The 27,610-nt window shown below is 32.5% G+C and overlaps 1 long non-coding RNA gene across 2 annotated transcripts in view; it reads left to right on the top strand.

Annotated features, from left to right (window-relative positions):
* The window catches only part of LOC127723587 (uncharacterized), a 40,530-nt gene that overhangs the window by 5,639 nt on the left and 7,281 nt on the right, over nt 1-27,610 (top strand). Inside the window, exon 1 of one of the 2 annotated variants that reach the window (XR_007992136.1) lies at nt 14,090-14,440. The exons of the other annotated variant lie outside the window; for it this stretch is intronic. This is a non-coding gene — a long non-coding RNA (uncharacterized LOC127723587). Of the gene's footprint in view, nt 1-14,089; nt 14,441-27,610 lie in introns of those variants that run through there. 2 annotated transcript variants of the gene reach the window in all.

Genomic DNA, 27,610 nt, shown 5'->3' on the forward strand with positions numbered 1-27,610 from the left:
GTTGTAGTGTAAATACTGCGATACTTGCCAATTCCTTCTGATGAACCTTAATAGAGATAGCAAAATATTTGACAGAACAACAATTACAATTATAGTATACATCTATTCTTTACAATACGACAATATTCTTCATTTAAAGAAGGGCCTGGGTGACCGTGTGGTCTAAGTAGTTCATCTACTGTATCACAAATATGAAGATAAGGAGATGTGGTATGATTGCCAATGAGTCAATCATCAACCAAAATTCAAATGAATTGGATGTAAGCAAATATAGGCAACCGCACGGCCTTCAACCAGGAGAAAAACCCATACCGTATAGTCGGCTATAAAAGGCCCTGACCTGAAAAATATTAAACAATTCAAAAGAGAAAACTAACGGCCTAATTTATAGCAAAATAATTTACGCAAAACAAATATGACAAACATGAACCAACGACAACTATTGAACTACAGGCCCCTCTTGGGACAGGCATATAAAGAATGTGGCGGGGTTAAACCAGTTTGAAGGCGAAAACCCTCCCCAACCTGGAACAGTGTTGTAACAGTACAAAATAAGAACAAACTATAAAAATCAGTTGAAAAGGGCTTAACTCATCAGATCGATACAATGCAGAAAAACATCTAACAAAAAACACAGACCGGACATGGCAGGGTATTTATACATCCATCACTATACAAAAGACACTAAGTAAAGATCTGACAGTACTCGCGCATTCTTTCACATATTTTCTTGAAATTAAGATTGATTTATTAAATTAAGGTCCAAAAGAATTAGTAAAAAAAAATAATGTAAATCAATATATCTGTACTGCTTTGATAAAACATCTCTTTATAGTTTATTTAATGATATATGTTTGTATATATTATCTGCCATTTCCATTTGAACATATGTAATGAATTCCTCTTGTAACACCATGTTTATGTGTCTGAGAGATTACAATACAAAATTTGAACTTAAACTTGAAAAAATACATTTTTATTGTCTAGATATTCAATCGAGCCTGGCGAGACATTTTTCTGAATCCACAGCAGGTAGTACATATGTCCATTAACTACGAACAATAAAAAAAACATTCTTTGTTACCATGGGAACAAGTGGTGGAAGTTCATTGTGTTCTTTAATGAGATGTGGTCAAACAAAAAAGTTAGTGGTTTAAGGTGGTACATAACACTACAGGGAGATAACTCTGTAAAAATCAGCTGAACGTTTCAATCACGTTCTATTGTTAAAGAAATATTAAGCTTCTCAATGATCAAAATTAGTGTTTGTCAAACTGCTATATATCCAATGAAATTTTTCCTATAAAGTATGTGGTTAAAGATTTTTGAATTTTTATATTTTTGTCAAAGGGTAAAAGTGATTATTTTGTCAAAAATTTTTTATGAAAATTATACGAGCCGAATAGATTTAGGTCAAGGTGTTTGGTACCACCTTAAAGGTTCATTAAAAAAATTAAGTTAGATAACAAAGCAATGTATACGCAACAGCAAATACGGTTAACGGATCAAAGTGAAAGATCTGATTTTAATCGGATTGTGTAGCAAGGGTTTTTTTCTTTTATTGTGATCATTTTTTTACTGGAGAATCTTGCAATTGTCTCATGATTAACAACCAAAATAGCTTATAAGAAGTTTCGGGTAGGCATTTCAAGCAAAAAACTATAGATTAGGAAGGAAACTCTTCAACGCAAGTATTTTATTTTATTTTGGCCTCGTGAACTTTTAACAGTAGATTTATACTAGTTTGACTAACTACTGAAAATCGATCAATAAACAGCGCTGTCTTTTGTTTTTGACATTATTGTCTATTTGTCTTAATCTGTGTCATCAAGTTTCAGTCTGAAAAGCCGTTAAACAAGTCATGCTAGACAGAAAAAAAAACGTGTGTTCTTGTTATAAAAAAAGAATTAAGGTGGTCATTGTTTTCGGGAGATGTGAGGTGATAGAATTCAATGTTCTATCGAGATAATTTATTGTAGTTAATGAATGATAGTTAATTTGTAACGCATTTTGTTTTTAATTTTCACTTAATTTAATTGACTTTTGCAACAGTGCTACGGTACTATAGTGATTATCTAAATGATCCTAAATCGCTTTCCTTAATATATGTCATGTAGTGAAACCTTTGCTCTACCAAGTTCTTTTATTGAAGTCAATGAATAATTAATACGGGGTAAATAGTTAATTTAAATCACCTTTTTTTTTTATTTTCAGTTAATGTTTTTGGACTTTTGTTGATCTTTAAAAAAAAAAACTCATCAGCGTCAAGTCTATTTTATTTATTTCAATATAAGTTATGTAGAATATCAACAATGAGTATATATGTAATATTACCCGATGTGAAGAACATATTCCGGAAAAAGGTAGATATAAACACAAACCATGGGCGTGTAGGATTTAAAAAAAAAAAGAGACAACAAAGCCTCGACCTATTTTGTATAAAAAAAGACATTGCTGTAAAAAGACAGACAATTTTTCCGAACCCAAACCCCCCTTTTTCCCCACTAATTTTCGACACACCGTTTCTCCTTAAATTAATTAATTTACTAAGGAAGACGATAAAAGCGTAACTTTCGATATAATTTTGGTTTTTTAGTTTGAGCCAAATATATTGTTAACATTTTCCAATTACCGACTTTACTTCCGGTTTGAGATTTTTTGGAGAAAGGTTGGACGCCACCAGAACAACTAAATATAAATTTACAACATCATGCAATTACTCTTATTTAATTAACCTGTATAAACAACACTTTCTTGTATCTCGGCTGAGACTGATTACTTTGTTTTTGTTTAAAATCAAAATCATTTTTTATAAATAAATGTGTGCTGTTAATGGAATAAGGTGGTCATGCATGAGTACCCACGAAGCAGAACACAATGAACTTCCGTTGGAGTTGTGGGAAAATATGTCACAACGTGACAAATACGAATTCCGTAATGTCGTGCAAAAACATTGGATTTTAATAAGATTAATCTTATCCGTTTAGCCCTGTTAGATTCGATAGCCAACGAAGTCTTCATCCCATATGTACAAAAGTAAAATCAAAACTGATTAAATGGTTTTACAGATATCTTTGGGCGACATTGACATATTGCATCGTCAATGCAATAGATCAACTCGACTGACTTCACGGAAAGTGCTTTTAAATGTATAAATTTAGAACAATCGTCATTCTATTTGTCAAGAAAACAGCAACGTTTAAAAGAATAAAAATAAATTACTATCTAATGTAACCTATCCTGCAATTGTTGTGTATTTTAAAACTTAGCAATAAAAACACTCAATTAGAGTTACTTAAACAAACAGATATTTTGTAAACTCTAAAAAGATCAACGAATCGTGTTTGCGTGCGTGCGTGCGAATACAAAAAAAATGCAACAACAAAAACAGACGGGAACAGCCACTTTTTGCTATTAATCTTACACAGAGACCTGCTTCAGTAAAACGCTGCGAAAGGAAGTATTTTTTTGAGAGAGACAGAACAAAATCCAACAATTTGTCAATTTTGGATTGCTTTTCATTTCTGACTATATGGTTTTTTTTTTTATTATAAAACATCTACCTCCTGGCGGCAAGAGCAGAACACATCTGTTAATTATTCCATTCATTTATATTTGAAACATGGATGATGACAATCAACCTTATTTTCATTTGATTGCGGTTGTTTCAAACTAATGCCGGTTCGAAATAACATCTGAAAATATTCGAATTTCCCTCTTTTTTTATTTTTATGGTCTTATAATTATTTTTATGTTTTATACTGTAGTATAATGAGCAACATGGCGAGTTTCCCTAGTAAAGCGGGATCATGCGCAATTCATTCTAAAGATTCTAAGTTGGCTTACGCGTTGTGGACCGAGTAACGCTGTGTGGACTATCATTCTTCTTTTCTTTTCATTCTTACTTGTTCTTTTCTTTTCATCCTTACTTGATCTTTTCAGCCTTTCATAGACTTAAGAATTTTTGCCCTGTTTGTATCATCTTGTTTTTCATGATATTTTTAACTACTAAAATATATTAAAAACAATACATAATTCAGAAGAAAAGATAAATTCTTTGACTGTTATTCGAGTATTGATTTTTCATAATATTTCCAAATACATAAATTATTTATAAAACACCCGGCTTACTCTTTAAACGCTTTTAATTTTTAATGCTATATTACATACATTTATAAAGAACCAGGTCCTTAACTCGGTCTATATTTGAACAAAATGTTCTAATTATTTTTAATAGTAAATAAATTGTTATTTTATGTAAATGTGACAAACTAAATGGTTAATTTAAGGTATTTTAATTGAATTGATTTTAGTAAAGATGCATTGAAGATGAAGAACAGCAATAAAAGTGCTGTTCCTTTGCTTTTTGTGTGTTTTTTTGCTGTGCAAGTAGTGATTTTTGTGTCGCGAATGGATACCCCATGCATATCCTTTGTTTTTTCTATTGTATTGAAATTCTTTACATATCAACATTTCCTATAGATGTATACACCCTCGTCCTTTGGTCTCTGGTGGTAAGTTGTCTCATTGGCAATCATACCACACCTCCTTATTTTTGTATTTTCCAAATCATCCGATGTTTTCTTCAATCGTTCTTAATCTAATATATACAACTGCGCTCTTAACATCTATGGTTTGGTTATTAAGTTCACCAAAGAATATAAATTGTCCATGATCAATATAAAATGCATTTGTCGATTCTTATGACTATCTAGTGGATACAACATGCAATGGGAAACTGTGGGTGGATCTTACATAAACGAATCACGATAAACAGAAACAATATAATTTTTATATAATCTATCAATTGACCTGCATTGTTGTTTTCCTCGAATTCCTGGAATACATCGAATACATAGTTTTATGTCTCTCTTCACTATAGTTTCACACAATATTCTACGTTAAATATTAAAACAAGGAGATATGATATGATATCATTGCCAATTTGTCATTTATCCGACAGTGACCAAAGGACGAGAATGTAAACACTTTTGGCGAGCTGTACGGCCTTCGACAATGAGCATAACGCATACCGTATAGTCGGGTATAAAAGGTCCCGACATGAAAACTTTGAAAGAATTCTATTGAGAAATAACGGCATAATTTATAACAAAACAATTTACGAAAAACAAACAGACATGAACCAACGATAACCACTGAACTACAGGCTCCTGACTTGCCGGGACAGGCACATAAAGAATGTGGCGGGGTTAAACATGTGTGTGAGCGCTCAACCCTCCCCTAACCTGGGACAGTGGTGTTACAGCACAACATAAGAACAAACTATAAAAATCAGTTGAAAAGAGCTCAACTCATCAGACCAATACAAACAGAAAAACATCTTACAAAAACACAGACCGGACGAGGCAGGGTATTTATATATCCCTAACAACAAAAAAGACACAAAGTACAGATCTGAGAGTACTCGCAGTTAACGACAGACATTTTAGACTCAGAAACCAAATACAGGATCCACAAACACTACTTTAGAAGAGGGGCGAAAGATACCAGAGGGACATTCAAACTCACAGATCGAAAACAAACTGACAACGCCATGGCTAAAAAGAAAAAGACAAACAGACAAATAATAGTACACAAGACACAACATAGAAAACTAAAGACTGAGCAACACGAACCCCACCAAAAACTTGGGGTGATGTCAGGTGCTCCGGAAGGGCAAGCAGATCCTGCTCCACATGTGGCACCCGTCACTACTATCAAAAGTAGTAATATAAGTGAAACAGAAACTCTTTCATCTATTTTGGTAAAGTCGAATAATAAAGTTAAAGGAAAAAATGAATATGCTTGACACCGATTAATAGCAGTATGATATAAATGCACTAATCAAAATTTATCGGCTATTCAAGAAAGTTTCCTCGTCCTATATTTCAGCGTTTCCTTAAAATTTGTTCGCCTCGGTGGTCTCGTATTAGCGTGCTCGCTTCGAGTGCGGGAGGTCGTGGGTTCGAACCCTGGCGGGCAGGTCAAACAAAAGACTTGAAATAAGGTATTTGCTGCTTTTTCGCTAAGCACACGGTATTTAAGAGTAAGAGCAATCACCACTGTTACGCGGATGACCGTGAGAATTTATGCTGGTATTTTAGCCATGTTTACAACCAAGAATACATATTTTCGCTGTCCCAAACTAAACCCCCTGCTTTTCATGTGTCATTTGTTGTGCGAGGTGAAATTTCTAAAAAAAATAGTTGACTATAATAATATTCTGCTAAGGGCTAAATCAAAAGTAAAAAATTGTTGAAAATAATCAAATAATCTTGATATATGAGACAAAGAAATTTATTGGTTCATTCAACCTATGCCAACAATTTAAAGGTTAGGTATTACGGGCATAAGACATTTAATGGAAAAGTTATAAACTACTAGAGGACAATTTAGCGCGTACAGTAATTACACCCAATTTTAGCGCCGGATTAATCCAGTCACTTGTATTTTCGAAAGCCCATTTTAGCGCCGGATTAAATCAGATATTTTATCGATAACTTAACAGAGTTGAAAAATAATGACTATATACTTATAACTTTAGCAATACTGTATGTTGATTTACGTTTGAAGTTAGGTTTATTTATGTTTGGTCAAACATATGAATAGATGTAAATGAACAAACAAAGGAAAATGTGTAACGTATATCGTTGTCGGATCGACAAAGTAGTCAAAGGCAAAAAAAAAAAACAAACAAAAAAAACAGCATGCTAGATGTTCGATAAACATATTTTATTTTAAAGATGCTTAAATTTAAAGTGCGCCTAGTAGTCAGCACTTCTTTGTTGACATACACCATTATTGATATTTCTAAATTGAATGTTACAAAACTTTGAATTGTTCGAAATTGTAAGGAATTTCCAACCCAGGAATAGATTACCAAAGCTGTATTTGGCAAAAAATCCTTCGAAATTTCGGGTTCTCTATGCTCATCAACTTCGTACTTTATTTTTGCCTTTCACTTTTTTTTATTCGAGCGTCACTGATGAGTCATTAATAGATGAAATGCGCGTCTGTCGTACAAAATTGTAAGTCTGATGATTTTTTTTATATATGAACTGCATATGATACTTTGATGTTTTTTTTTACATACGAACTTCATATGATACTTCTGATAATTACAGTTTTGAAACAGATGGAAACCATGCAATTAGATGAATGATTTTTTTTGGTGCAAGAAATAAATTCATACTTTTCATGTATTTTTAATGACATAGAATTTAATTTTGTGCTGTTTTGACATTAAAATCTATCAATCTACTATTTTATGCAATAAATAAGTAGAAACGGATAAAATTGCTTTCGCTAAAATGCATAGGCATTGACAATTTTAATTTTTGCTAAATTGGGTTAAAAATCTTGCGCTAAAAGGTCCAATATACAATGTACAAAATATGTTGGCCTAGGTGTGGGACAATCAGAACTCTCAAATTTAAAAAGCGGGACAATCGGGATAAACCAGTTGTTGATTATACAAACAGCTTAAATATTATGAAAACAGTGGATATAAGAATCTAATCAATTTAACATCAGTTTAAACTTAGCTTTTACGTGTTTCTCTAATTACAAATTATTTTTGTTATATGAAACGGTGCAAATGAATTATCTATAGCATATATCTTTTTATAAAAAAAAGGGCGAAAAAAGAATGTTCTCATATAATGATTAGGAATAATCATCCCTCAGTATGAAATATTAGCTATGTAATTTGAGAATCATAAGATATTTGAAGAAACCGTTTAATGAGAATGTCAGATAACCCTTCAAAAAGAGGCGGAGGATACCAAGAGGACATTCAAGGCACAACATAGAAAACCAAAGACTGAACAACACCAATTTCTCCAAAAACTTGGGGGTGGGGGATCTTATGTGCTTCGGAAAGGGTGAGCAGCTCTTAAAGTACGTTCACGCATGAAATACTGAATATAACAAATTTCAATCTGATATACATTTATTTTTAAATACCCAAATGTTGCAAAACACTTGTCCTACCTCCATGACAAATATGTTGTTGTCCCCGCAGATAAAGCCCCAAACAACATCGTTTTTGTGTGTAAATATCATTACATAAACTGCTTGATAAATGAATTAGGTATTGACAATTCACTTGGAAACTCAACATATACCCTCACGACACTTACAAAAGAAGAAATCCTGGATAATCATAGGTCTGTTCTATGTTCCTTTGGAATTTCAACCAAAGATGAAGAACTGGATCTTCCATCACTGTATTGGATACCTAAACTACATAAGTGTCCTTACAAACAACGGTATATTGCTGGGTCTTCCATGTGCTCCACGAAACCTCTTTCTAAATTATTAACATCTATTTTATCAGCAATCAAAGCGGGGCTCCAAAGTTATTGTGAAACTGCCTATTCTAGAGGTGGCGTGAATCAGATGTGGATACTAAAAAATTCCAAAGATCTTTTAGAGTACATACAATCTAAGACTCTCTCATCTTGCAATAGTATTAAAACATTTGACTTTTCTACACTTTACACAAGTATTCCCCATTCCAAACTAAAAGACAAATTGAAAGAGTTGGTTTTACTTTGTTTCATTAAAAAGAATGGCGAACGTAGATACAAGTATCTTGTCTTGGGGAGGGATAAATCCTACTTTGTAAAGAATCACTCTGATTCAAACAAAAAATTCTCTGAAACTGACATTATCAAGATGCTTGATTTCTTGATTGAAAACATATTTGTTACGTTTGGAGGACGTGTTTTTCAACAGACTGTCGGAATTCCAATGGGAACCAATTGTGCCCCTCTTCTTGCCGACTTGTTTCTTTATTATTATGAGGCTGACTTCATACAGGAACTTCTTAGGAAGAAAGATTAGAAGTTAGCAATATCCTTTAACTCTACGTTCCGCTATATAGATGATGTTCTTTCACTAAATAATACAAAATTTGGTGACTATGTTGAACGAATCTATCCCATCGAACTAGAGATAAAGGATACTACAGATACAGTTAAGTCTGCCTCATATCTTGACTTACATCTAGAAATTGACAATGAGGGTCGGTTGAAAACAAAACTTTACGACAAAAGAGATGATTTCAGCTTCCCAATTGTGAACTTTCCATTTCTATGTAGCAACATTCCAGCAGCGCCTGAATACGGAGTATATATCTCCCAATTGATACGATATTCCCGGGCTTGTTTTTCCTATCATGATTTCCTTGATAGAGGATTGCTGCTCACAAGGAAGCTATTAAGCCAAGAGTTCCAAATGGTGAAGTTGAGATCATCCCTTCGTAAATTTTACGGACGCCATCACGAGTTGGTTGACCGTTATGGAATAACCGTTTCACAGATGATATCGGATATGTTCCTTATGTCGTAACTACAATACCCTTCCCTTTTCACGAATGTGACTTACCGAATTAGACTATTTACCGGATTTGTAATAACATAAGCAACACGACGGGTGCCACATGTGGAGCAGGATCTGCTTACCGTTCCGGAGCACCTGAGATCACCCCCAGTTTTTGGTGGGGTTCGTGTTGCTTAGTCTTTAGTTTTCTATGTTGTGTCATCTGTACTATCATTTGTCTGTTTGTCTTTTTATTTTTGGCCATGGCGTTGTCATTTTGTTTTCGATTTATGAGTTTGACTGTCCCTCTGGTATCTTTCGTCCCTCTTTTATGAGGGAATACACAAAATTATTTGGTTAAATTTTTTAAAAACTTAACAACGTGAATACCTTATTGCCCCAACAACACATGTTTACTTAATTCTGTTTATTCTGCATGTCAACTAAATCAATCTTCTTGAATATGAAATACTCGTCACTGGACAATAAGCAAACACCATTTAACCAATCAAACTAAATTGATGCATAAATGTCGATCACTTCCCATAGCTAATCTTACCAACAAAAGGCTTTTTATCAATTGTTTAAAATAACTGGCGACATATATTTCATTTACATACATTATTTTTCATGTTAGGTCTGAAATTTAGAATAATACAGGGATGATTATAACACATGAAAACTATGAAATAAGTTTCGACCGCCTGTATCAAAACATATTACAGTAACTACAAAATGTAAATAATACTTTAATAATGCATACGAAGCATTTATTCTTATAGGAAACTTTGAATACATTTTATATATAGGTAATATCAATAGTAGAGTCTGGTCTTAACGTCCATACATTCCTGGAATTTTGCCATCTAACAGTAAAACCATGGATAAAATGGGGAATCCGTCTTGGCTGTACATGATGTATAATTCACAACCAGTTTCGGTCAGAATGAAGACGTTATATCTTATGTGTACTAAGTATTCTGTACGATTAAAAACTCATGTTTTGAGATTTCCGTAGGAGGCCTGTTGCAGAGCAAAATGTCCGTCCCTATGTCCAATATACCCTAATTTTCAAGTGGCAGCTGACATTTACCACCCTCCATCCCGGTGAACCTACCTTGCAGAACCTACTTATTGTTAATGCGTTCTCGTCTTGAATAAGCATGAAATATTTGCCACTGGACGTTAACAAATTAACAACAAACCGATAAATTACATCCATTCGTCAGGGGTTTATGGTTCCATAACTGTTCATCACAGTGTACATTTGGCCTATATATTTAATTTTTCCCATTAGTTTTTGTGTTTTTTTGTTGTGATTTTGAGAGAAAACGAAGTATTCATTTTTGTTTTTTTTCCAGATACTTATTTTTGGGGTTTCAATTTCAATTTTGTTAATAATATGATACAAAATGCGACGTAACAGGGAACAGGGTGCGTTTTGAGGGTCACGAATAAGAGACTGTAATTCGAAAATGTAAGCGGCTTAATACTTATTAGAAGAAGGAGGTTATATTAGGATCTCCTTAATTATACTGACATGCGATAATGTTTATTCTGACTGAATACTTTACTCTCTCTAATGATTAAAAGTATGTTTGTCAGGTACAAGTAAATTGATACTCTTGACTTTAAAATCATCATACAACGTACATAGCGAGAGTAACCAATACATGGATGCTTCAAATGTATCACACACAGGAAATATTGTGAATACAACTAATCGTGTCATACATATCAAAGCAACGGAAATATGTTATAATAAATGTATCATTTTTGACTATCAGCGCTTATCCAATAATATATGATCTTATAGCAACATATTCATGGATCTTGTCTCGAATACAGACCATCTGTTACGGTATATAATTTCTTCTCCCCTTCCTGGCGTGTTTCCAAATTTATAACCCATTCAAGCCTCACAAACATACAGCCAATCAGAACTAACTGTGGTTTAGTAATGCTTTGAGCAGTTCAGTTCAAGAAGGCAAGTATATCGACTGAAACTAACAGCTTCGCGCCGTGATAAGGACCAAAATCCTAATACACAAGAAATCTGAATGTTCAAAATGTAGTTTTTACCTTCGATCCTTCGTGGCACGTCATCGCCATAAAATGGACCAATAAACACATGAAGTTGAATAAAACCGGTTTGAACTCGGTTGAACATTTTGAATTGGATATGATAATGTAAAACAAAAAACAAGGATTCACATGGCTTTATGGAACGCCAGTCTATAAATTATGGACAATCCAGACATTATAATCTATTTTTCTCATTGCAAAAAGTTGATAATAATGTTTCATATCAGTTTATCATGTTTATCTTTAATCAAATGATCTACTCTCTACGGTATTTTTACACTGATAACACTGACCATGTATCGCTGCCATCTAACATTAATAGGCGCCACCGTATATGTCCATATAGGCCCTAATGTGCATATACAATAAACCAATATGTATCTACTGCCTAGAGAAAATCATTATCTTGTCATTGTATCATTGACAGATATAATTGCCTTTCTCCTTCCTGGCGTGTCACCAATTTTATAGCTCATTCTCGCCGATAGAAACTTAGCCTTAATTTGGGTAAATAACTGTTTTGAATAGAAAACGTTACATCGTAAAACAGTTGGAAATATATTAAAACAGTTATTTATCATAAGTATTTATAGTGCTATACTTCATCAGAAACAATTTTCAATATTATTCCATATTGGTATTGTGTTAGTATTTTTTTCCATATGAATTTAAATTTGAATAACACAGCGTATTCACCTGAAGAAAGGCCACCGCGTGGTAGTCATCGCGCTAAACGCCACTTGCTCTTACATGTATAATTATGGTAAAATGTTTGATGTAAAATTGGTCATGGTATAATATTACATTTTATACTACAACCATTTTATTAAGAGTTACATATAGCACGTGCAGTCATGATAGCTATTGTATTGTATACGGAAATACAATTTGATATTGAAGTACCTCACGATTGTTGTCAGCAATCAAAATAACGGATTATAATGAAACATACATGTAATATAATTATTTCGGTTTAATCATGGAAGTATTATATTTAATTGATACCCACATTGATTATAAGTTTTTGTTCAAACGTCAACAAAACTAATATTTATTTCATCAAAAGACAGTAATTGTATAGTATATTTTATTTATGGTTTTCACCGTCGTCCACGTGCAAGTCAAACTATCTGAGCCATGCATTATTCGTGGTTACTAGATAATGGTGGTTGCTGTTGCACTGGTCAATAGTTTTGGTCATTCCTGGTATCCTTTACATGTTTAATTTCTTTGACTTTTTCGTCGTTAAACATAATTTTTTTTATTTGCATCTCTGCATTTCTCTAAAATGCTTCGGAAAACATATATTAAAGATACATTTCTGAAATAATATAGCCTTATTTATGTTATTACCTTATTTTCAAATAATTTCATAATCAATTAACGAAAAATTTAGAAATAAATGTTTCATAAATCGTGTTGACGACCATTTGGCTTCTTCTTCTTCCGGAGCCTCGGTGGCCGAGTGGTCCAAGTAGTCGAACTACTGTATCACTAGCCAGTCAACACTGAGGTTGTGAGTTCTAATCCCGCACGGGGCAGGTGCACTTGATTCCAATCTTAATCGACTAGGATTGTTAGTTTTTATACCGAAGGTCGGTGGTTCTCTCCGGCACTCCGGCTTCCTCCACCAACAAAAACTGACCGCCACGAAATAGCACAATAGTGTTGAAAGTGGCAATGTACACCAATCAATCAATCAATCAATCAATCAATTTTCTTCTTCCAGTAAGCGGCCATCGTCAATGGATTGACTATCCTGCCACATTTTGGCTTGTGATACCCTAGGGGACATACAGGCCCGTCAGTTGCGGTTGTCGACACAGTGATTGACAATTAAAATGATCATTTAAGAATTTGGTATGCTAGAAGCGCTTTTCTAGATTGACCTTCATCAGAAACTCTCAAATCGAAAAAAAAAAATTCTCCGTAGATATGCATACGCCCATGAAGTCTATATTTCATAAATGAATTACGACCCTATATGACAGAAATGAAGTGTTAAATCTAGTATTTAATTACATCAAAATACAATTAAAATTTATGGTTTATTCATTCCGACTTAACTGTCTACAGATTCTCCAGAATTTGATGAATGCTATGACATTTTGTTAAAGGCATTAAAAAGACAGACGACTACAGTCTTAGTGTTTTTTTTTCCAATACGGGTTTCACGTAAAATACACTCGTCTGATCAGTTATTTGTTAATTTATAAATCGTTAAAGGTGTAACGTTACGTGATTTGTCAAGAGTCAATAATAGAAAAAAAAGAAAGAAACAATTCGTCGTTGTTTAAATCGTTTTTACCTTTTGATCGTTAATAGCGGCCTATTTTTTCAGAAATCTTTTTTTTTAAAAGTTTTTGATTAGTAATATTTCAGGCATAATTTGTGTATACCTTTTGCTTCTTTTTACCTACAAGAATTAGGACCCATTTCTCTTGTATTTTTTTACTCACAGAATTTAAAAAAAAAATAAATGTCGTCAAATACTAAGAAATTTGCATATTGAAGATTCTATATCATATACTTAAAATCCTTCAACAATTTTGCATATCCCCCGTGAAATTAAAATTCATCTAGCGATATGTTGATGTTGTATGCATTTTTGTAAATGTAGTAAACACATACATGTATATATTTCCATTCTCAATTTTATGATACAAGTTTTTTGCAGACATAAGTGCGTGCAGCTTTCCAAGTTATATATAATATAACCAATCATTTAAAAATGATAAACTGCTAACACATATTAATTAGATGACAATGGAGAAAAGATGTTGTGCTTACTTATCTTTGGTTCTTTCCAAGCTAAACAATAACTTGCTACTTAATTGGAGAAATTGGTATTTCATTACATTGTAATTTCTCGACATTAGTCACAGAGGCGGAGCAGAGGTTAATAATTCATTCGATCTTCAGTTACGATGTGTGCGCCTACGGATTTCCAGTATTGTTTATAGTTGAATAAGAGGGCTTGAACGGTCTTTGAGAATCGGGTATTGAGAGCAAAAGTCAAAGAAACTAGAAGGTAAGTTTTGAACACTATTTGACAATAATTCTTTGAAAATACTAGAACATAACACTAAATGTCTTGAAGAAAAAGAAAGTGTTTACATATATCTTAGTTTTTATATTGAAAAGAAAATATAATAGTTTTTCCCCCTTTATATATCAATGGGTTGATAAGCAAATACTTTTTACAAATGTTTTGATATACAAAAACATATCTATTTGAATTTAAATTTAAAATTTAAAATTGAAAATAAAAAAAAAATACGTACCAAATTCGTTACGTCAAAATTATCGGTGCTAGATGATTGAAATCTAAGATGAATTATAGATATATACAAGTATTTTATATAAACTGATTGATTGAAATATACTGCTATTATTTAAAAAGTTAATCTGTATTATTGGGGCAAATGACATATTTTATTTTGGCGACACAAGTGATATATGGTTCAGCGTGATGCAAATGAACGAGTTATTCGACGCATATGAAAAGAAATATAGACGGCTATATGTCAACTGATGAACTCTTAAGTCTGTATGTTGCCCATAGATGTTTTGCGGTTTTTCTGTCGTTAAGTTGGTATCTCATTGACATGTACAAATGTAAATAATAACTTTTTTCATATTACCGACTTTTGACTCCGGAGTATGTAAATTTTCGACCGGTTACCTACTCTTTGGTAGGACATTCTGGTACTCGGTCAAGTAAGAGCAACTAAAAGAAAAAAAAGAGGCGTACAATCGGTGCAATTTTTGGGGAAAATTAACTGTTTTATGTTTTCTATACACGACAAATAAATCGGAAAACAGTTAATTTTTCCCCAAATGGCATCGATTGTAAGCTTGATTTTACTTCTTAAAGCTACTCTCACTTGACCGAGTACCTAAATGTCCTACCACCTAGTAGGTAACCTGTCGAAAAATCATATACTCCGGAGTCAAAAGTAGGTAATAAGAAAATAGTCTATTGTTTCATTTGTGTTCCGGATTTGTGTCAATACTAAATCTACAAGATACATAAACAATTTGCAATATTGTATTAATGTTGTCGCATTAATTTAACACAGATTTTCAAAGGTTTTCTATAATATAAAAATCCCTGGAAAAACACAAACATCCAGATATAATCAAAGAAAAAACCACCAATGAGTATCTTGGCTATTTGGAATTAAAACAAATTACTTTAATACGTTTTTTGAACTTTCCGATTTTTAACCTCGTGAATTAAAAATATAGGGTATCAATTAATCATACCTCTTTGATATTTTACTGCAGGATTTGTTTTATCATCCAAAAGGATAATTTACAAAAGTGTGGAATTTTAAAACCTTTTTCATATATAAGGGCACAAATAACACTAACGGTATCAATGTTGCTGCACCAGATGCACATTTCGACAATTAATGTCTATTTAGTGATGCTCGAGACCAAAACATTTGAAATTTCAAAACTTATTAAAAAAATGAAGAGCTTATAAAGCAAAAAGGACAAAAAATATATCCAAAGCAAGGCAAGGAATCAGAGCTTTGCGTGATGGATATATATTCCTTAATATGAAATAATTTCCTAAATTATGTTATATCATATTTTAATAACACAATAATAGCTGCATCATCATGCCAGTACCGAAGTACTGGCTACTGGGTTGGTAAAACTCTTGGGGACTAAGGTCAAATGATAAAAAAATGCCGACACTGATACAAATTGTTAATAATTCATGTATCTTTATTACCAGTTATTGTAGTTTATAGTACGCAAACTCATAAACTATATGAATTAATGAAATAATCTCAAAAATTACCCTACATAATTATACATATTTCCAGAAAAATGAATAGGTGAACAGGGGAAATAGTTTTTGTCTTCATCTTCGTTATAGTAGTTAATAAATGTATGTATTAATAAAATATAAAAGTGCTGAATTTGGAGAAGATTCAGAGAAATACATTTTGATATACTTATGAGTCTAAACAATTTAAATAATACTTTTTGTTTTGACTGGTCTCATGTCCAATATTTTGTTCATGTCGCCATTGTTATCAATTATAACATGTGTTTCGACAAGGAAATATATACTCCCTAGTAATCTCTTGGTAGAGTTCTCGTATCTAGTGCAATCGAGTCAAATAAAAAAAAACATTGTAATTAATTACTTCTCCTCAAAGTGCTTGGCATTAAGGAGTAAGGACGAAGCTGACTCAGAGTCAGAATGACGTATCCGGGTAGAGTGGCATTTCTTCCTGCGGACAACAACCTTTTGAACTAGCACGTTAAAATCCAACTCAGTATATCGGTCTTGTACAAAGCAGGGTTCACAAGGGCGGATTTTTTGAAAGGGGGCGTAATTCCATAAAACGGATAATATACCGGCGAGCAAAGCATATTTTTCATGATTCTATGCCTTAAAATCATATAAATCGATCGTGAAAAACATGATATAACTATTTTCATGATAACTAGCAATCAAAAGTGTGTGTGTGTGTGGGGGGGGGGGGCGTACGCCTTCTACCCCCTGGATCCGCGACTGGTTCAAATTTATATTCGTGCATGGAACAAATTAGCCTATTCGTCATTCTTATTTACGTATAATATTTCCTGTGATCTCTTTACACCAAACACCCACTCTGTAACGCGATACAGATCCAGACAAACAAAACCAAGGACATTTTGTAAAATTGTAATGTCACATGGACAGTGATATAAAAACATGATCCATAAACGTGGCAAATGAAAGTCTGGTTCTAATTACTTATTGTTAGTTTTCCATTCAAAAGTTTATAGAATTACATGTATACTTAACGGATGTTCATATCGAATTTAGCTCGAAAACATGCTTTGCTTATATCTGCAAAGTCTGTTAATACCTTAAGAATAAGGATTGAAAATAAACAAGAATAAATTCAGGGTATATGTACTAGAATTAATTACAAACATATCCAATGCTAAAATTACAGTATTTTTCTTTCAAATAATCTATAATAAAATGACTCCATTGTTATAAGTAAAGTCTCATTTCATTGTGTGCGTCATGGCAACACCCCAAAAAATAATAATGCATGTTAAAGCCCGTTTCTTCACGTCACACCAGTTTTAATTTCTACACAGACGAATTATACTTTTGCAAGTGTTTTGAATTATATGTCATTGGTATTGTAAGTAATAAATGTTATTTTGAAAGGTTTGTTGATGTATAAACTCGATCACAGGCTGGTCAATGACAAGAAAGGGACGTCGCATGTGAACCCAGTTTCTGTACTTTAAAAGTTTCCAGAATATATCAACCGGTTCATTTATAATTTTTTTTAAATCGAAAAGTTATTTTTGAAACTTCAATGGCCAAATTATTGGCATTATTATACATCCTCCATTTGTCTACAATTATAAGATCCAATATGTTAAATAGTTGTTACTTAACAAAACAACCAGTGAGAGATTTTACATTGGATTCTTGCTTGTGTTGAACTGCGTTCTCGTCAAAATTGTGTTTAAAGCAAGTGCTTTAACTGTAGTTGGAAACTAGACTTTTAACACAAATTGCTTGATTCAACAGATAATTCCGACGATAACAATGGCCATAGATTACCGACGTTTACTAAGTCCAAGATAGATGTTTGCCAATGATTAAATGCTTTTTTTGCTGGGGTTCGTGTTCCTCAGTCTTTATTTTTCTATGGTGTGTTAAGTATACTGTTGTTTGTCTTTTGACCGTTTTTCGATTTGCCATGGCATTGTCAGTTCGAGTTACGAGTTTGAATGTCCCCTTGGTATCTTCGGTCTTTTTTTTAACATGATATACACGACTCTAATTATGCGGTATGGGTTTTGCTCATTGTTGAAGGTAAAAGGTTAGCAACTATAGGTCATCCTACGGCCTTCAACAATAAGCAAACCCATTCCGCATAGCAAGCTATAAAAGGTCCCTTATCGACAAATGTTAAACAATACAAACGAGAAACTATGTACAAAACAATAAAAGAAAAACCAATATTATAAACAGTAACAAACGACAACCACTGAATTACAGGCTTCTGACTTGGGACAGGCACATACAGAATGTTTGGATATCGGGTACATACAAAATGCAATGTATTCATCTTTGTACTGTAACATGCGACATGACAGCTGTTAGCAATCTACAGCTCAGTTAAAAAGACATCTAAAATATCGTTTGTCCAAGAATATATATCGTTTGTCCAAAAATAGATATCGTTGGTCCAAGAATAGATATCGTTTATCCAAGAATAGATATCGTTTGTTCAAGAATAAAATCGTTTGTCCAATAATAAAAATTGATTGTCCAAGAATAGATATCGTTTGTCCAAGAATATATATCGTTTGGCCCAGAATAGATTTTCGTATGTCCAAGAATATATATCTTTTGTCCAAGAAAAAAATTATATCGTTTGTCCAGAAATAGATGTATGTTGTCCAAGAATAGATATCGTTTGTCCAAGAATCAAATGATATCGTTTGTCCAAGGAAAGGTATCGTATGTCCAAGATAAGATATCGTTTGTCCAACAATAAATATCGTTTGTCCAAGAATAGACGTCTTTTGTACAAAAAGAGATATCGTTTGTATAAGAAAAGATGTCTTTTGTTCAAGAATCGGTACGTATAACAAAATATATAAGTATCAAAAACATTTAAAAGTAAATCTGTTCGGTTCTACAGATATATCTATCAACGACTACTAAAATAACGAGATCCAATTTGTTAGCCGGCATGACGTAAAAACGACAAAACAAAGAATTCAACTTTATATATAACTAATATAGGACAATGGTGGTGTTTCAAAATTACACCATTCCAGGTCATTTTGTTTTCCACATAATTAATATTACCAATAATTAACAAGTTGCCGATACGGATACCAAATAGTCTATGTTACATGTAGTTTCGTGTTACCTTCTGTAAATCACTCCTGTATCAGGAGAACCTGGGAATCTTCCAGTAGTTGTTTTATATCTATGTTACACTATAGTACACTATTTAACAAGTCTGCTTTCTTCCACCTCAATACCACTATTAAATTTAGTTTATAGTAAGTTTATAGTAGAAAGACAACCAGGATGGGTTCAAACAAAAAGATTTTGAAAGCAGAGAAAACTGTGCACCTTACAATCAGCATGACTTTATCAGATGATAATACGAATACTAAAAATTCAGGTTACAAATAAGTCATAGGTGCTTTAATTCATTCACGGACCCGCGATGTCGATGAAGATAGAAAAAGAAAAACGAAGAGATAACAAACGAAATCAACAGTAACTGTGTCTTTTTATTTGACTTATAAGTATACCTTAGGGTCTAGATGGAGTTTACAGACTAGAGAATAAAGGACAAAACGTGCAGAATAAAGGAACAAAAAGATAAAGAATAGAGAATACAGGCCAAAAAATAAAAAAAAGAATAGAAAATAATGAGGTGCTAAAATATAAAGAATAGAATACAATGTGCAAAATTATATAAAGAATAGTGAAAAATGGAATAAAAAATTAAAGAATAAAGACATGAGAGATCCCCTATCTAGACCCTCATACATTTCAAAACCTGTCTGCGAACTATGACCATTAATAAACACGTCGTACTCTTGGGTTCATATTGTTTTCGTTAATCACATGATCTAGTAATCTTATTACAAACAAGTATAATTACTTTGTCCGTGATAGAAAAAGATAATAAAAATAAAGATTTAAACCAAAGACAAATCTCGAGATACTTCAAATAAGCTCAAGCTCATTCATGAAACAGAATTATTTGCCTTTTAACTTAATATCCTTTAAGTTTTGTATTATTAAAAGAGATGCAGAAGATCCCAAAGAGATATTCAAACTCATAAGATGAAAACGAACTGACAATACCATGGCAAAACACGGAAAACGACTAAAAAAAGACAAACAGCAGTCTACAAAACCCTGAAGCCTGAAAAACATGAACCTTACAAAACCTGGGTTATCTCATTTGCTCCGAAAGGGTAAGCCGACCTTAGTCTACATGTGGAACCCGTCAAAAAAACGTCCGGACTATTTTTTCTTATATATCATCAATAACAATTATATCTATTAACGAAAGGCTTGATTAGTAATTATATGTTCTATTCATTTTCTAATGAATGTTAAAGAGAGACGAAAGATACCAAAGGGAAATTCAGACTCATAAGTCGAAAATAAACTGACAACGCCATGGCTAAAAAAGAAAAAGACCAACAGACAAATAATAGTACACAAAACACAACATACAAAAAACTAAAGACTGAGCAACACAAACCCCATCAAAAACCGGGGGCGACCGGGGGGCGGTGGTGATTTGGGGGGGGGGGGGGGGTTGTTACTCTTTTTACAATTTCAGGGGCCAAATAATGGCTCTATCACACACCTCCTCTCTTTAATAAAGAAGAAAATATCAAAAGTTATCAAAGATGTTAAAAATAAGTAAAAGTACGTCCTTCACAGTATTGGCAAAAATTGCAGTTACTCTATAAAAAATTAATATAGTTTACACATATAACAATGTATAATTATTCTCGTGTGACAGAGTTTTCCCGAAAGACAAAAACACCATGCATTAATATTATTTACAAAGTAATAAACAGTTCTAGTAATAAATGATATTGTTGAATCGTGTTTGTACTTTTAGTTCAAATAGCATATGCTGTAAGGTTTATTGTTATTATATAGTAGCGCACTGAAGGTCTCGTTATTACATTGAATTAAAACCTAATAAATATAATAAGGTAATAGTTTATGATGTATCCGTGATTTATTCATCGAAACTATGGTAATGCTAGACGAATATGGCTTATTTCTTTTTGATAAAAAGTGCATTCCTCAATTAAACCATATATTCTTTACAAGCATTTCAAAGCAAACAGTTTCCTATCCAAAACCATCAAATGTTGAGATCCCACCCTAAAAAAAAATATAAATAAAAATAATAAGCCGCCACAACGAATCTTGTATGAGTACTCCAAGATACATGTAGTTGCTTTGTGTCTTTTTTGTTTTTGTGCTAAGTACCACTCTGAAGAATCAAAGCCCACTTAGACTGATTTTTACAGTGTTTTCTTAAGTTGTCACACCATTGTGCTAGGTATGGGGATGGCTGAGCAATCACAAACATGACAAATCCCGCCATACCTTTAATGTGCCTGTCCCTCACAAGACGCCTGTAATTCTGTTGTTATTTTTTGCGGTCTGTCATATTTGTTTTCCGTTCGATGTTTCATCAAAAGGCACGAAGTTGGTTTTCTCTCTTGAATTGTTTCACATTTTTTCATGCCGGAACCTTTTAAAACATACTATACGGTACGGATTAAGCTCATTGTTGAAGCCGTATATTTTTGTATAGTTGTTTACAGGTATGGGTTAAGCTCATTGTTGAAGCCGTATATTTTTGTATAGTTGTTTACAGGTATGGGTTAAGCTCATTGTTGAAGCCGAGTTGTTTACAGGTATGGGTTAAGCTCATTGTTGAAGCCGTACATTTTTGTATAGATGCTTACAGGTATGGGTTAAGCTCATTGTCGAAGCCGTACATTTTTGTATAGTTGTTTACATATATGGGTTAAGCTCATTGTCGAAGCCGTTCATTTTTGTATAGTTGTTTACAGGTATGGGTTAAGCTCATTGTTGAAGCCGTACATTTTTATAAAGTTGTTTACAGGTATGGGTTAAGCTAATCGTTGAAGCCGTACATTTTTATAGTCGTTTACACCTCGTCCTTTGGTCACTGATGGGAAGTTGTCTCATTGGCTGTCGTTCCCATCTCTTAATTGTTTAAATATTTATATTTAATGTAGAATAATCGATAGAAATAAAATTTTAAAGAGATATGAAATTATGATTTGATGAATTCTGAAAATACAAAAACCATGTCAAATGATAGATTATGTAAAAAGTTATTGTGATTCGTTTATGTAAGATCCCACCCACAATTTCCTACTTCGTGTTGTATCCACTAGATAGTCATAAGAATCGACACATGCATGTTATATTGATCATGGAAATATTATTGGTAAATATTCTTTAATAAACTTAATAACCGTTGCTGTATTTGTTATATTAGTATGTGCACTCATCCGGAACACATGATATAGTAGTCTCAAACCAACATTAAAATATGTCGATTGTTTTCTCGTTTGAATTGATTCACATTTTCATGAAGGGGCCTTTATAGCTGACTATACGGGATGGGTGTTTCTCATTGTTTAAGGTTCCTATTTAATCATTGCTTATATTCACGTCATTTGAACTCTAGTAAATAGTTGTCTCATTAGCAATCATACCATATCTCCATACTTTTATAATGACTGTATACACGTACAACTATATGGAAAATGTAAACTAACGACCAAAAAGGGAATCGTGTCTTCTCAAATGTGTGGCCGTCCTGATAATACATGATATATTTGCCACTAGACGTTAAGCAACCAACAATCCATCAATCAAATGTGTGGCCGTCCTGATTATACATGATATATTTGCCACTAGACGTTAAGCAACCAACAATCCATCAATCAAATGTGTGACAGCTTTAATATATATTCTGAAAAAAATATATCTAATTAAATTTAAGAACAAATTTGATAATAAGTAAAGTATTAGATAATTTTAATGAATATTTTAAAAGCAATGATTGATCAAAGATGTATTTGGTGGGTGACGGAAGTGTTACGATGTGGACAGCAATATCCTTCAACAACATAACAGACCTAGTGTTTGTCCAAGGACATTTAACGGTTGAACATTGTAAAGACGATATTTTGCAGTCACATATTCTAAATATAATTGACCAACATATGTTGATGTTTCCGCAGGACAATGTCCGGTTCCATACATCTAGGGATATAATTCTTAATTCAGAACGAAATTAATGTATTCCCACGGCTCTCAGACGGTCGTCGGATTTGAACTCCTTAAGAGAATCTTAGGGACGAATCTGATAAACACGTCCATCAACAACAACCCCCACCCCCTCAATCATTGGGTCAGCCCAGTCAAGCATTGCAACATGAATGGCAAAAATACAAATTTGATTCAATATATGCCAATTAAATGCAGAACAATGTTAGCAGTACATGGTGGTCACAATAGAAACTGATTAAACGTCACCAGAAATGGACTTATAAGTTAATTTATCGTGTGTGACTCCCTTTCTAAATCTTTATTCAGCTGTTTAATATCTTCACATCTATGAAATTCGTGTGTGAAATTTCATCCTCATATGCATGACATTCCTGTGTGAAATTTTATCCTCACATGTATGATATTCGTGTGTGAAATTTTATCCTCGTATGTATGACATTTGTGTGTGAAATTTCATCCTCGTATGTATGACATTTGTGTGTGAAATTTTATCCTCACATGTTTGACATTCGTTTGTAAAATTTTATCATCACATGTATGATATTCGTGTGTGAAATTTAATCCTTACATGTATGACTTTCGTGTGTTTAATTTTATCCTCACATGTATGACATTCGTGTGTAAAATTTTATCATCACATGTATGACATTCGTGTGTGAAATTGTATCCTTGCATGTATGACATTCGTGTGTGAAATTTTATCCTCACATGTATGACGTTTGTGTGTGAATTTTTATCTCAATATACCAACATTATCGACATTGTCAAATTCCAATTTTATCCCAATGTAATTTATTTCGTTCAAAAAGAGAGAGTCGTTACAATTTTTTTTACTTTTTTAATCAGAAAACTTACAAAGTTAAAGTTAATAGACATGCGAAAAAAATGATTACAGTAATTCGTGTTTTGTTTGATCATATTTATGTTCGAGTTGGACATAACATCATATTTATGTTCGAGTTGGAAATAACATGATCTCAATTTGTATTCTCTATCTTCTGCCAATCTAGGCACACCACCACAATTGGAGAAAAGGCAACTATCCACCAGTATATTAAAAAACGGTCAACACAATAGAATTATTTACAGTTCTATCACCAATCCTCCACCAATAAGACACATTGTCAAGGTTTATTTACAATAAAAATGTTTGTATCTGCTATAAAATCTAAATGTCAACTAAGCATAATGTCTCATATCTACTATAAATAAACTCAGAATCACGGAGATTTTGAAATAGTTAAGATAATTTATACTTTTAAAAAATAGATAAGATAATTTATAGATCATATTTATGTTCCGAGTTGGAAATAACACCAAATGATTGGTAATCTTTAAGGGACTTATTGTGCTCTGCCACTGCAGGTTCATTACTTTACTTTTAAGATCCACAGTTTATTGGAAAGCTTAAAAAAAAACGATCCAAGGAAACACTACTTTTGATATCACACGATTTTATCCCCATGCCGTATTTTTAACATGCCGTATGTTTTCCGTTAATAATCCTTTTTGACCTATTTACTAAATACGTTAGTTGATGCATGTCGAAATATGAGAGAAAGACAGACAAATAAAGAAACTCATTGCTATTAAATTAGAAAATGAATAATGAAGTCTTCATATGAACACACATTATTCCCAATGGCCTCGTTTTGATAATAATTCTTTAATGGAGGAAAAGTAGATTTGTTAAAACTACGCTGTTTAATGTGTTATTTTAAGAAGCATTATCATAATCATAGACATTTTTTTACAAAAGCATACAATAAGATTTAAAGAAATCCTGTTTTAAAGGATAAAACTGTCATTCTTTTAACCGCCAGAGGGCAAATTCTCCTCCACCAATATCGCTATAAAATATGGTATATCTTCATTGATGTAATTTTCTGTTTTTTTTTTTAAATAGACTATATTTGTCTTTTGTTTTTTTTTGCATCACAACAATATTCTCAGTGATGAATCCAGGGTTCGCGGAAAAATGGGGAATGAATTATCCGTAATGGTTAAAATAAAACAAAACACAAATTTGAAGATTTTATAGTATTTTTTCGACCCCCACCCCATGAATCCGCCACTGATACTTACAATCTGTAGTTATTACTTTGGCATAGCAATGAGATTGATAGTTTAAAAGTAGTATTTATTATCTTTTTTTATTTTTTCGAAAAATAAAGATTCCAGGAAGCTAAGGCAAGACATATAGTCAAACAGACTTAAAAAATTCTTAGAATATATTTTTCTCTAAGTCATCTTTCGCTTTTCAGACTAAAAGGCCGTACGGTGACCTATAGTTGTTAATTTCTGTGTCATTTGGTCTCTTGTGGAGAATTGTCTCATTGGCAATCATACCACATCTTCTTTTTATAAAAAAGTGGCATAATATATAAAGGCTAATCAAGAACATGAAACTGAACCTCATAAAAGTCTAACATTCTTGGAAAATGATGTACCCAGTAGCGTCAATTGAGAAATTATATGTAATATATCTCTATTCTTATATAAAAAGTTGCAGATTTAATGGATATATGATAGAAAATTTTCCAATGAAGGAACCGAAATTTCTCATTAATATAATATATTTTAATCGAAAATATAAGAAGACACGAAATTTAAATGCTCTAACTGTTAATCAAAATTGAATAGAATTTAGAGCACTTCGATTGTTCTATATTTTGAGCTTTCACGTATTGTGAAAAGGTGAGCAATATCAAGTGAATAAAAATAAAAGCCAGATAGCCCCCCCCCCCCCAAAAAAAAAAAAAAAAGAAAAGAAAAAAAAAAGATTAAAAACCACTGAAGTAATAATAAATAAAGGATTACCCATATCGATATTTAGCAACTCCCGAATCATCGTTATCATGATCTAATCATGCAATTGAAAAAGTAAATTCATTGATAATAATGATGAACAATTTTGCTCAAAATACACACGTTTTCATATTGCTAAGTCGCTTTTTGATATAAATTAAGTGCCATTAGAATCCTAATTTGACAAAAAAAATAAATATGGATATGATTTAAATTTGTTATATCATATTGTTTATTAATTTTGGATTTTTTTGGGTTGATTCATTCCTAAAATGATCAAAAGTGTTTGTGTGAAAAGTGTCGCAATTCGGACACTAAAACGTTTAGGAGCATTAATACAAAAATGACCGAACTGACCTACTCCTGTTGCAGTTACACCACACGAGTTTAAATAATTTCATATTTATCACACTTGACATTTGAAATAAATATTTATCATAAAAATTAGCTAACCCCAAAACAAACAAAAAAAAAACAAGATACAAAGCGTAACAAAGCAATGAAGTGTATGTACATAGGTAATTTTAAACAACTATATTTTAGGAAAGTATATAATATATTGACCTATATAGTAAGTTGAGTACCTCCCCCTTTTTTATAGGTTAAACATAAACTGTATCTCCCTCTGTCAACAAAGGCGAAGGATGCAAACTTCATTGTCAGCACAATATATTGTATTAATAATTTTTGATCTTGTTTATTGCTAAAAAAAAAATCGATGAAATATTGTTTTTTGTGTAATATGATATGAACAGTTTAACTGTGTAATATTCCCAATTCTGGACTGCTGGATTTGCTCAGAATTGCTCATAGATTGAGTTCAAACCATGAAAACAATTTAAGCATAGTACTACTAAGATAATTTTGATAACAATTATTTTAGAGCAAAAATACCTAAAAAGTGGAGATACAATGCTATAAAAATATTTTTTGTGAACTAACTACATGGATAAGCCAATGAGAGTGTCGTTCTGACAAAAACTCGTAGGATGTAAAAATCTCCTATCATAGTTGTATAGGGAGATTGACCATTGCCCTTGAATATCAAGTATATTGCAATGATATATCTCCGTTTTTATCAAAAGTGGACATATGAGGATGTGGATGGGGGTTTACGGAATAGAGATCAATGGGAAAAAATATATAGAATAGAGAAAAATGAACCAATAAAATTAACAATAGAAGAATAATGAGGTGCTAAGATATAAAGAATAGAGAATAATGGTCAAAAAGTATAAAGAATAGAGAAAATGGCCTATAATATTATATTAAGAAATCAATGCAGAAATGAAAGACCCCATCCAGACCCTTAGATATAGCACTATCATATTCAGGGACGAATAGTTAACTGATGTTAAGATCTCATTATCCTTAAAGATACAAATGAAGGTTAAAAACAAAAAAATGAAGGAATCGCACGAACTTAAAAAACATGGCCACAGGGTACGTTTGTCTACCCTACAACGTCTGTTTTCTCATTACGATTAAAGGTAAACATGAGAACTATATAAT

This window comes from Mytilus californianus, unplaced genomic scaffold (genome assembly GCF_021869535.1).
Source record: "Mytilus californianus isolate M0D057914Y unplaced genomic scaffold, xbMytCali1.0.p SCAF_13, whole genome shotgun sequence".
NCBI lineage: Eukaryota > Metazoa > Mollusca > Bivalvia > Mytilida > Mytilidae > Mytilus > Mytilus californianus.